We start from the raw sequence: 12,498 nt of genomic DNA, 5'->3' as shown, positions 1-12,498 counted from the left end.
GTTTTTGAGTTTTGCTAAATTCCCACGGACAATAAATAGTATTTCTGGCTCCTGGTCCCTGCTAGCTCCTGCCCCACCTTCTGCTCACCCTGGACGCACACACTCTTGCTGCCACCAGAGGAAGGGGGTCCAGGCTTGGACCCACCCCCCAGTCTTTAGCTCTCCCCACCCTTTACAAGTCCTTCTTCTCTCTCTGGACTCCAAAACCCAGACTGAATCCCCCTTTCCCTTCCTGTTTCCTCTTTCTACAAATGACCTCTACCATCTCCATCCTGGATTTGGAAGGAGGACTTCTTTTACACACAGAAGCAGGAGCTGGAATCGATGGAATTAGACACTTGGGGCCCTGGGGTTTCCCTGCACAAGAGGCAAAAGGAGAGAGACAAACAGATGAAGGGGGTTTTGGGGAGGTGTGGGCCGTCGCTCCAGGTCTCTCTAGGCCCCCAACAAAAAGCCAGGTCTCAGGTAAGCACAAGCCTAAGTGGGCCTTGCCTCATGGGAAACAAACGTATGGTTCAAAAGCACAGCACAAATGCTCAGCAATTCCTCCCAGGGCAGGAAGTTAATCCAGTCTGATGGCCCACCAGCATCTGATGGTCTCTAGCATTTACCTACCCTGCACCTAGTTTGTTCTCTGACTACATCTTAGTGTCAAGGAACTTGACCCCCTTGCTCAACCTTTCCTAAAAGCACAGAGAGTAGGTGTTGTATACATAATCCTGGCCATTTGACCCTCCTGGGTCTCGCCAGGGCACAGGGGATGCCCAGATGCCTCTCCTTACATATTTCCTGGATAAAATCAACATAAGCAGGAAGAAAGATTCAGAAGGTACACCACTTCAGTGGCGTGAGCAAAGAAAGGTTTATTTTTCTCACAATGAGTGTCTGGTTCAGTGTCTTAAGGATGTCAGGGCAACATCTCTCTGATTCTCTTGGCACTTCTCTCATGGTCCCAAGAAGGCTGCTGGAGCTCCAGCCATCATATTCACTTTTGGAGCAGCAGGAAAAGGAAAGGCAGGGCACCAAAATAGCTTTTAAAATCCCACCCAACAACTTTTGTTTGTAAATCCTTGACCCCTCTTGCCTGTGATGGAGTCTGGACATAGAGTCTTCCCCCTTTTCCCTGATGGAAACATTACCCAGGTTTGAGTTAGGAGTTAGTAGGGAAGAATGGGAGCATATTTCTAAAATGAGGCAAAAGCCTTGGAGCTACAAGATGTAGTTCAGGGATCTGCTGAAGGTGAAATTAATGGGGCTGAGAGAGAAACTACCCCCAGGAGGCATGTTTCATGGAATAAAGCAATTCTCTGCAAGAAGCAGTGGCCGCAGCCTTTGAACAGAGCACAGAAGGTGCCTGCTACACACAAGACATGGTGATGTATTCCTCTCTGTTCTGCCATTTGCAGAACCCACACCTTATGCAGCAATTGGATGTCTGGACCATGGAACTTGGGGAACAGAAAATTAAGATGTTTTAGACAGACATGACATGGGGAAGATGGGCCCCTCAAGTAAGATCTGATGACCAGGGTTTTGTTATTGTACATTTCCACATTTTTCAAAAAGAAGGGAATGTCCCACACCTCATCCTCTGGAAAAGGAGGCAGCACGCAGAGGTGGATTTACCCTGTGATTGTACGCACAGGACACAATCACTCTCAATGGGAGAAATCACTCTCAGTGGGAGAAATTTCCCAGTGAAATTTAGGTTCATAGGTTGTAGGCGTTGGACAACCAGTGCAGACCAGCTGGTGATCGGGTAAGGCTGAACCTGAGAAGCTTTTCTCTTCTTTCCCTCTTCACCTGGCTTTAGCCACCTCTGAAGTTCAACTTCAGTCTTCGGCAAAACCAGAGACTGGATTGTATTCAGTACTGGGCTCTGGGAACATTGTTTTCTGGGCTAACTGCTCGAAGGGGTGGGAATTTGCTATCATTTTCTAATTTTAGGGAGTGTGAGTCTGGTGCAGTGATAATTTTGGAGTCCTGTTGACTCTGGAACTCGGTTCTTGTCCTTCTCTCTCTTCCTCCATCTCTGAACTCTCAGGGCTGGTGTACATGAGGCAGTGATTCTGTATAAGTGTGTCTCTCGTGCAGATCCAGACTTTCCTGCAGGTGGGTTTCCCGAGGTCTAGACTTGGGGAGGGTGTTTGTGACAGACACTGTTGGTTGCCTATCCAAGATCCCATTTTCGTTTGGAGCAGAATGTAGCCAAAGGTGATACATTATTGTCATGCAATATATTATGATTGGTCTCAGCCAGTCATGACAGTCACATCCCACACTTTCCCAGTCTTCTTGGGAGTTTCTGAGTTCCAATAAGATATAAGGAGGGGTCTGATGAGAAATACCAGAGTCAGCTTTCACTCACCTAATAAAAAGGACCAATGAAGCTGGTTGCTGCCCCTATTTTATTTCCACCTGGGATGTGGATTCAGTGTGTGGCAATGCATCAACCTTCTCGAGATAAGAAGGGAAAGGCCATTTCAAATCTTGTTTCTCCTCCACCGCCCACATACTTCTGGTGCTGGGTGTCATAAGAAACATTCATATTGTGATAGGACCTCTGGCTGTCTCTTCATTCCATGATGCTGAGTTGGCACAGTGTGGGGTAGGAGTATTCCTGGAAGCTGTTTCTATACTGACACATTTAGCTGTAACTGAACTATACACAGGAATGACTGAAAACCACATTAAATCAAAACTAAATGTTCCTCAACTCAAATTCCCCTTATCAGGCTCTAAAAAAATTCCTGTGACTACTCCAACATCATCTGACATGGAGGAACTTGTAATAGATACATGACCTTAACAAATTGAGGTTGAGATATTTTACTGTTGTAACTTTTACAAAAGCACATGACATTACTAATCCTCCTCCCAGGGCCTTGAAAGGGATCTTTGCAAGGGAAGGACTCTGAACTGTAAGCCTCACTGGCCTCTTGACAAATATACCGCAGGTGGTAACCACAGCAATGCCCACTCTGCCCCCAGATGACTGCAGTGTGAGGTACCATAATTTATAAGACACATCTCGATTTCAGAGATTTTCAGATGTGAAAAGATGCATATCCTAGAATTAACAGAATATGGTATTTGCAACATATTTCATAAACAAAGGATTAATATTCAGAAAATAGGAGGCATGGCCACAAGTCAACATGAAAAAGACAAATAGTCCAGCAGAAAGATAGGCACAGTGTATGAACAGGCCAATTTACAGAAAGGGAACTATAAAAAGAAAATAAACATCAGAAAAAAAGGCTTGGGACTTCCCTGGTGGCGCAGTAGTTAATAATCTGCCTGCCAATGCAGGGGTCACGGGTTCAAGTCCTGGTCCAGGAAGACCCCCATGCCGCGGAGCAACTAAGCCCGTGTGCCACAACTACTGAGCCTGTGTGACACAGCTACTGAAGCCCACACGCCTAGAGCCCATGCTCCACAAGAGAAGGAACCGCAATGAGAAGCCTGCCCACTGCAACAAAGAGTAGCCCCTGCTCGCCGCAATTAAAAAAAAGCCCACACGCAGCAACGAAGACCCAACGCAGCCATAAATAAATAAATAAATAAACCTATTTTTAATAAAAGGCTCAACTGTGGTAGTTATATGATCTAGGAATAGTTTGGCTGCAAATTACAGAAAACCCAATACCAAGTGGTTTAAGAATTATGCCCTTATTTTTCTCACATAACAAGATCTCCAAGAGTAGGGCATCAAGGGCTAAACATATTTATTAATTCTAGGAGATTTTTTGTAGGTTTCTTGGGTGTTTCTATGTAGAAAATAATGTCTTCATGAAAGTTTTATTACTTCCTTTCCAAACTGTACACTTTTTTTTCCCTTTCCTCATTTCACTGGCAAAGACTTACAGTACAATGTTGAGGAGGAGTGCTGAGAGCAGATATCCTTGCTGTGTTCCTGATCTTTGGGGAAAGATTTCAGTCTTTCACCATTAAGAATGATTAAGTAAGCAGGTTCATCTGTACCATTTTTCTAGCTTCCACATATATGCGTTAATATACGATATTTGTTTTTTTCTTTCTGACTTACTTCACTGTGTATGACAGTCTCCAGGTCCATCCACATCTCTACACGTGACCCAGTTTCGTTCCTTTTTATGACTGAGCAATATTCCATTGTATATATACACTAATATGTATAAAATAGATAACTAATGAGAACCTGCTGTATAGCACAGGGAACTCTAATTAGTGCTCTGTGGTGACCTAAATGGGAAGGAAATCCAAAAAAGAGGGGATATATGTATACATATGGCTGATTCACTTCGCTGGACAGTAGAAACTAACACAACCTTGTAAAACAACTATATCCCAATAAAGAAAAAAAGAATGATTAAGTAGACTCGCTATATCAGCTTAAGTAAGTTCCCTTCTATCTGTAGTTTGCTAATACTTTTAATCATGAATAGATGTTGAGCTTCATCCAATGCCTTATCTGCATCTATTGAGATGATCATCTATTTTTTCTTTCTTAGGCTTTTAATATGGCGAATTATACTTATTGATGTTTGAATGTTGTATCAGCCTTATACACGTAGTGTAACCCCACTTGGTAATGATGTATTCTCCCAGGAAAATTTTTTAACTGCAGATTCAATTTCCACAATAGATATAGGGCTATTCATGTTGATATTTCTTTTTGAGTTATTTTTTATTGTTTTTGTCTTTCAAGAAATTTGTCAATTACATCAAAGTTATAGAATTTATTGGCTTAAATTTATCTCATTATTATTTTAATATCTGTACAATATGTATTGATGATACCTCTTGCATTCCTGATATTGATAATTTGTGTCTTTTTTCCTGATTATTTTGTCTAGGGGCTAATCAATTGTATTGATCTTCTCATAGAACCAGCTTTCAATTAATTGATTTTCTATATTTTTCTGTTTTATATTTTATTTATTTCTGCTCTGATTTTTTTCCTTCTACTTACATAGGGTTTAATTTGCTCTCCTTTTTCTAGTTTCTTGAAGTAGAAACTGAGTTCATTGATTTGAGATCTTACTTCTTTTCTGATAAAGACATTTAATACTTTACATTTCCCTCTGAGTGTCCCCTGCAATTTTAATAGGTCTGGTTTAATTTTCCTTCCATTCAAAATACTTTCTAATTTCCTTTTAGATTTCTCCTTTGATCCATTGGGTTATTAAGAAGTGTGTTATTTTGTTTCCAAATATTTGAGAATTTTTTAGAAATCTATCTGTTATTGATTTCTAATGTATTTCAATAGTGGCCAAAGAACATAACCTTGTGTTATTTGAAACATTTTAAATTTATTAAGGCTTGTTTTATGATCCAGAACACAATCTGTTTTGCTGAATGTTCCATGTGTATTTGAAAAGAACGTGTATTCTGCTGCTGTTCTGTGGAGTGTTCTATAAATGTATATTAGGTCAAGTTGTTTGATACTATTTTTCAAGTCTTCTGTACATTAACTTATCTTCTGTCAAGTTGTACTTTCAATTATTGATAGAGGGGTACTGAAACCTCTGACTAAAATTGTGAATTTGCCTATTTTTCTTTGAAGTTCAAGAAGTTCTTGCTTCATGCATTTTGAAATTCTATTATTAGGAGCATATACATTTAGGTTTGTTATGTCCTCTTGTTGAATTGATCCTTCTAATGTTATGAAATAACTCCCTTTATCTCTCTAAATCTGACCCAAGACCTCAGGGTCTATTCTAGTCTTCTCCTTTCCATATTGGTAACTCCTTCAACAATGAGAAACTGGCTTCTCATTATCCTTAATGCATTTACTTACTTGCTTAATCTCCCTGGAAATTGGAAATTAAACCAATTTCCCAAACTTTTCCTGTTCTTCCCCAGCTGCCACCCTTCTTAACTGCCTTCCTGCATAATCTCCAATCTCTACTATATTAGCTGTGTGATGTGATTTATAAGACATATATAAATTTAGATAGTTATAAATATATATAATATATATAGCATATATATACACACACATACATACATTTTATATATATATATATATATATATATATTTGGGAGTTCACAGCTCCCCAAACCCTTGGAATTTCCTAATAAATTTCCTAATAAAATTCCTGATAAAGGTGTTTTTTGTTATGTGAATGAGGTGACTTTTGGAAGTACCTAAGGATAGGGGCTGGTTGCCAGGAGAACCAACCAGGTGATTAGAGGGTGGGGATCCATCCCACCCTGATTTCTGGGCAAGGGAGAGGGACTTGAGCTTGACTCAGCCACCATTGGCCAATGATTTAGTCAATCATGACTATGTAATGAAGCCTCTAAAAAACCAAAAGGACAGCTTTTTGGTCCTTTTCCAGAGAGCTGCTACTCTGGAGAATCAGAATGCTTCCATGTGCCACCATGTGGGGTCCCAAGCTCCATGGGACCGGAGCTCCTTTGTTTGGGACCTCACCCCGTATATGTCTTCGTCTGGCTGTTGATTCCTATCCTTTAATACCCTTTTATAATAAATAGGTAATCTAGTGAGTAAACGGGTTTTCCTGAGTTCTGTGAGCTATTCTAGCAAATTAATCGAACCCGAGGAGGGGGTCGTCAGAACCTCCAGTTTGTAATTGGTAGCTTGGAAGCCTGCGACTGACATCTGAAGTGGAGGGTGGTCTTGTGGGACTGAGCCCTTCACCTGTGGAATCTGATTCTATCTCTGGGTAGGTAGTATCAGAATTGAGTTGAATTCTCAGACACCCTTCTGGTGTCTGAGAATTCCTTGTTGGAGGTATGGGGAACCCCCCCCCTCCCCTGTCAACATTGGAAATTGGGTCTGGGAACCCCTATTCAAGCTGCCACACCACTTATCCACTTTCCTTACTCAGTCTTGCCTGAACAACCTTTTTATTCTTTTTTTTTTTTTTTTTGCGGTATGCGGGCCTCTCACTGTTGTGGCCTCTCCCGTCGCGGAGCACAGGCCCCGGATGCGCAGGCCCAGCGGCCACGGCCCACAGGCCCAGCCGCTCCGCGGCACGTGGGATCCCCCCTGGACCGGGGCCCGAACCCGCGTCCCCTGCATCGCCAGGCAGACTCTCAACCACTGCGCCACCAGGGAAGCCCCGGAACAACCTTTTGACTGAATTATTCAGGAAGGAAGAAAGGTGTACTTCTTAAAGTGATCCTGTTATTCATTCTGTAGATCTGTTACTGTGAATGTATCTAGATAGTATTTCCCTACTGTTAACCATTCAGAAAATATCTTTTAAAATCCTATGCAACCTAAAGGGATGTCTCAGAAAAAAAAGTAAGTAACTAGTGTAGGCACACCAGTGTATTCAAGCTTGCGAGAAGGAAATCACATATCTAAATCTCCTAGCACACACTAGATACTAGATACTTGACAAATGTGAATTCCCATTCCCCCTTAATTAGATACAGCTGATATATAATGAGCCCCTAGTATGTTCTAAGCACTGGCCATACGGAGATGAATGGCCCTGCCAAAGGTAACAGACAGGAAATCGGTGCTTATAATACAAGATGATATGTAATTAATAGGGATTTCAGGTAAACTCATCTGTAAAGATGACATCAATTTCACTGAAGAGAGAGAGAGAGGGATGGGGGAGAGAGAGAGAGATAAGAGAGAGGAGGTGTGTTAGAAGCAGATATTGGGTTCTAACAGGTATAGGACAGTAGGTGAAGGAACTGAATTTCACCTCAGTATGGAGCCACCTGGTTGATGGGGAGAAAGTGAACAGGTCAGAGAACAGGTCCTGGGATACAGCAGGATTTACAGAGGTCAGAGGGTTGCAGGAGGAGAACACAAGCTCAGGGCAGGGTGGCCTGAGGGCTTATGGCTGTACAGTCAATCACGAAATGCCATCTCTTGGGATAATCTCTTCCTCTGCCAGGGTCATAGCCCTTAGGTGTACACTCTATTCTGAGATAGCACTTCTCTACTGAATTCCTATCTCCTATTCTCTGAGAGAGATCTGAGTTGTACTAGAAAACAACAAAGGATGTTCAAGAAAAGTTCTCATTTTTACCAGAACAAGTCACAGCAATAACATAAACTTATTCCAGGCTAAATGGTGAACAGGTTAAGCTAATGCTCAGAAAAAGGAGCTGTAGAGGCAACTCAGTTTGAAGACAATTGTTAACTGCTTAACATAAGTGATTTGTCCTTTGTAAACACATAGATTTATATTTTTGCTTTTTTTCTTTCTTTTTTTCTTTTCTTAACTTTTTTCCCACTATTTATTCCTGGTAAAGCTTCTTTTTGGAGAGTTCAACTTAAAAAAAATTTTTTTTTGGCCACGCCACATGTGGGATCTTACTTCCCTGACCAGGGATCGAACCCACGCCCCCTGCAGTGGAAGTGCAGAGTCCTAACCACTGGGCTGCCAGGGAATTCCCAAGAATTCAAGTTTTTTTCAGCAGAACCAAGGGGAAAAGGAAAATTTTACATATGCAGCAAGGTAGGGAGAGGGAGCAGGTTGTCCTTAGAGAAGGTACCACTGTATGAAGGTAACAGTGGTCTTCTCAGTTTTAAGAACTGGAAAGGAGCCAGGTAAGCTGGAGCAGAAATGTAACAACTTAGGGAAAGAGGAAGCATGGACAGCTTAGGTTTCTGCCTTCCCCTCAAACAAACTCTTTTGGGCTAGTGTTTTGGACTTGTTTAAAGCTACCCCTATCTGATAGAATGTGCTCATTGTCTCTCTAAGAACTTTTCCCACCATGGTACCACCTGGATTAGAAACAGGAAAATGGAATGACAAAATGGAGAGCTTCCCTCAGCCTCCTCCATCTAGATGAAAGTAATTGTTTCAAGTTCTGTGATGGATAGGACAAGTGGGAAGAAGTGTACTTACACAAATTGCAGTAACTGATCCCACAGCCACAATCTTGTGCCACTTGAACTGTCTGATGAATAGGTCTGTGGAAGCTTGGAGTTGTTTATTAGACATCTGGTATGTGACCAAGACCCTAGGTAGATAAAAGGGTAAAATCAAAGGAGTGATGTCATAAACATAATGCAATGAGAGTTTCCTACCATTTCCCCATCAAAGAACATCAATTCTCTGACATCACCTATGGCTGAGAGGGCTTTTGTAGAAGTTTGGGTGTTCAGTGAAGAAGTTCCAGCACACACTTGGAGCAATTATGATCTAGCAATTCTATTCATGTTTACAAAAACATACATGAGAATGTTCACAGCAGCCTTATTCATAATATTCCCAAATTAAAGAAAAAAAGAAATATCCACCAGTGGAAGAATAGATAAGCAAGTTTGGGATGTTCGTACGATTGAATACCACTCAGCAATAAAAAGAAAACAACTACTGATAAATCCAACAACATGAATGAATTGCAAAAACATCAGGTTGAGTGAAAAAAGCAAAAGATTCATTTTATATGATTCATTTAATAAGAAATTCTAGAAGAGATAAACCAATCTATGGTGACAGAAATCAGAATAGCAGTTGGCACAGTGGAGGGGGTTGACTAGAAGGGGGCATGAGAGAAACTTATGGGGATCTGAAAAGTCCTTTATCTTGAATTGGGTGATGGTTATATGGGTATATACATTTGTCTAAATCAACATATATACACTACCAAATGTAAAATATTTGGCTGGTGGGAAGCAGCAGCATAGCACAGGGAGATTGGCTTGGTGCTTTGTGATGACCTAGAGGGGTGGGATAGGGAGGATGGGAGGGAAGCTCAAGAGACAGGGGATATGGGGACATGTGTATGCATATGGCTGATTGACTTTGTTGTGCAACAGAAACTAACATGGTATTGTGAAGCAATTATACTCCAATAAAGTTCTATTTAAAAAATAAAAAGATCTGTGCATTTGACTTCACATGAATTATACCACAATAAAAAGGAGAAAAAAACAAGGACACTAGAAAAGAAAAATATGTTTATTCATATAACTCATGACTAAATTCTAGGCAATATCAACATTCTAGAGGTGGTGCATTGGGTAAGATTAAGGGATGTGAGAATATGCTAAAGTACTCGTATTGTTCAGGGAGAAATAGAGAGACATTGATAAGACAAGAAATCAGCTGGGGTAAATAAGCATAAGTAACCAATATAAGACTAAAAATAAAATGTAAAATGTTTAAATCAGAAAAATATTTGATTCACCTATTGGAAAGTAGGGAAAGAGAAAAAAAGAAAGTACAATAAATGTGAAACTTGAAACAAGTTGGAAGAAACAAGAAACTATCATTGCAATAAATGTAAACAGGTTAAACTCACCAATTAAAAGACAGTGGAATGCAATCAAGAACATATGCTCTCTATTTTATGTTTGGTAGTGTATATATGTCCATGCCACTCTCTCACTTTGTCCCAGCTTACCCTTCCCCCTCCCCATATCCTCAAGTCCATTCTCTAGTAGGTCTGCTTCTTTATTCCTGTCTTGCCTCTAGGTTCTTCTGACCTTTTTTTTTTTTTTAGATTCCATATATATGTGTTAGCATACGGTATTTGTTTTTCTCTTTCTGACTTACTTCACTCTGTATGACAGACTCTAGGTCCACCCACCTCACTACAAATAACTCAATTTTGTTTCTTTTTTATGGCTGAGTAATATTCCATTGTATATATGTGCCACATCTTCTTTATCCATTCATCTGTCGATGGACACTTACGCTGCTTCCATATCTTGGCAATTGTAAAGAATGCTGCTATGAACACAGGGGTGCATGTATCTTTTTAAATTAGTGTTTTGAGGTTTTTTTTCAGACATATATGCAGGATTGGAATTGCTGGGTCATAGGGTAGTTCTATTTTTAGTTTGTTTGTTTGGTTTTTTTTTGAGAAACCTCCATACTGTTTTCTACGGTGGCTGTACCAGTTTATGTTCCAACAGTGTACGAGGGTTCCCTTTTCTCTACATCCTCACCAATATTTGTTATTTGTGTTCCTTTTGATGATAGCCATTCTGACAAGTACGAGTTGGTATCTCACTGTGGTTTTGATTTGCATTTCCCTGATGATTAGTAATGTTTAACATTTTTTCATGTGCCTGTTGGCCATCTGCATTTCCTCTCTGGAAAAATGTCTGTTCAGTTCTGCCCATTTTTTAATCAGGTTGTTTGGGTATTTTGGGTTTTTTTTTATGTTGAGCTCTATGAGCTAATATGTTGGATATTAATCCCATATTAATCATTTCATTTGCAAATATTTGCCCCCATTTAGTAGGTTGTCTTTTCATTTATAAAACTCCTAGAGGAAAACATAGGCAAAACACTCTTTGACATAAATCGCAGCAATGTTTTTTTGGATCCATCTCCTAAAGTAAATGAAATAAAAGCAAAAACAAACAAATGGGACCTGATTGAACTTAGAGAAAATAGTGAGAAAAAAACATTTGTAGAGATAGTAGCTGAGAATTCCCCAGAAATAATTAAAGACCTAATGAGGGGCATCTATCTATTGTTTCAAAGATCCCAACAAAGCCAAAGAATTTCTTGAAAATTCCGTATCTAATCACAGTTGATTGAAAATATAGAAAAATCAAATGAAAAATAGGAGAAGACAAAAATTACCAATGCCAGGAAGGAAATAGAGGCTATCACTACAGACTCTGCAAGCATCAAAAGTAAAATAAGGAAATACTACAAACAGCTCCATGCACATTAATTTGACATCTTAGATGGGATAAACCAATTCATTAAAAAGCACAAACTATTACAAGTCACCTAATATGCAATAGGTATCTGAATAGCACCATAATTATTAAAAGAAATGGAAACAACTCAACCAATTGCAATTGTGTGTATCTTATTTGAATCCTGATTCAAACAAACCTAGTATAAAAAGATAAACCATGCAAACAGTAACAAAGAAAGTTGGTATAGACCTTAAGGCAAATATCATTTCTAGAAATAAGAAAGGTTTCTTCATAATGATAATAAGTTCAGTTTGCCAGGAATATGTCATTTATTATATCGCTATAATTAGTATATTGCTAGAATTATATTGATATAATTCTAAATAGCAATATGGCATTAAATAAATAAAGTGAAGTTCAAAATATGCACATACTCAGAGAAATAAATTCACAGTTCTGGGAGATTTGTATACATGTCTCTCAGTAATTGGTAAAATAAGTAGACAAAAGATTATGTTATATGTAAGTAAGTGATGATGTAAGAGATTTGAACGGCATGATTTAAAAACCATCCTATTTATGGGACTTCCCTGGCAGTCCAGTGGTTAAGACTTTGAGCTTCTACTGCAGGGGGCGTAGGTTCGATCCCTGGCCGGGAACCAAAATAAAAACCATCCTATTTAAACAATAAAGCTATCAGTTGCAGAATATACATGTGGAACATTTACAAAATTGATTGTATACTGGGCCAAAAATCTCAAAAGATTTAAATTATATGAAATGTGTTCTCTGGTCACAAGGCAATTACATTAGAAATCAATAACAAAAATATTATTAACGGAACGGTATATCATGTTCATAGTATCTAATTTGAAACCAAAATGAACTACAAATTCAATATAATCACA

General features: G+C 39.4%; 2 protein-coding genes across 3 annotated transcripts in view; both read left to right on the top strand.

The window, feature by feature from the left end:
• The window catches only part of LAMTOR4 (late endosomal/lysosomal adaptor, MAPK and MTOR activator 4), a 50,234-nt gene that overhangs the window by 11,460 nt on the left and 26,276 nt on the right, over window positions 1-12,498 (top strand). The window lies entirely within an intron of this gene.
• Window positions 1-12,498, top strand: part of MBLAC1 (metallo-beta-lactamase domain containing 1) — a 57,598-nt gene that overhangs the window by 29,076 nt on the left and 16,024 nt on the right. The gene's annotated exons all lie outside the window — the stretch shown is intronic.

The sequence above is a fragment of the Monodon monoceros genome, unplaced genomic scaffold (genome assembly GCF_005190385.1).
Source record: "Monodon monoceros isolate NGI ecotype Baffin Bay Population unplaced genomic scaffold, NGI_Narwhal_1 Super_Scaffold_13, whole genome shotgun sequence".
NCBI lineage: Eukaryota > Metazoa > Chordata > Mammalia > Artiodactyla > Monodontidae > Monodon > Monodon monoceros.
This window is presented reverse-complemented; position numbering and strand designations above follow the sequence as displayed.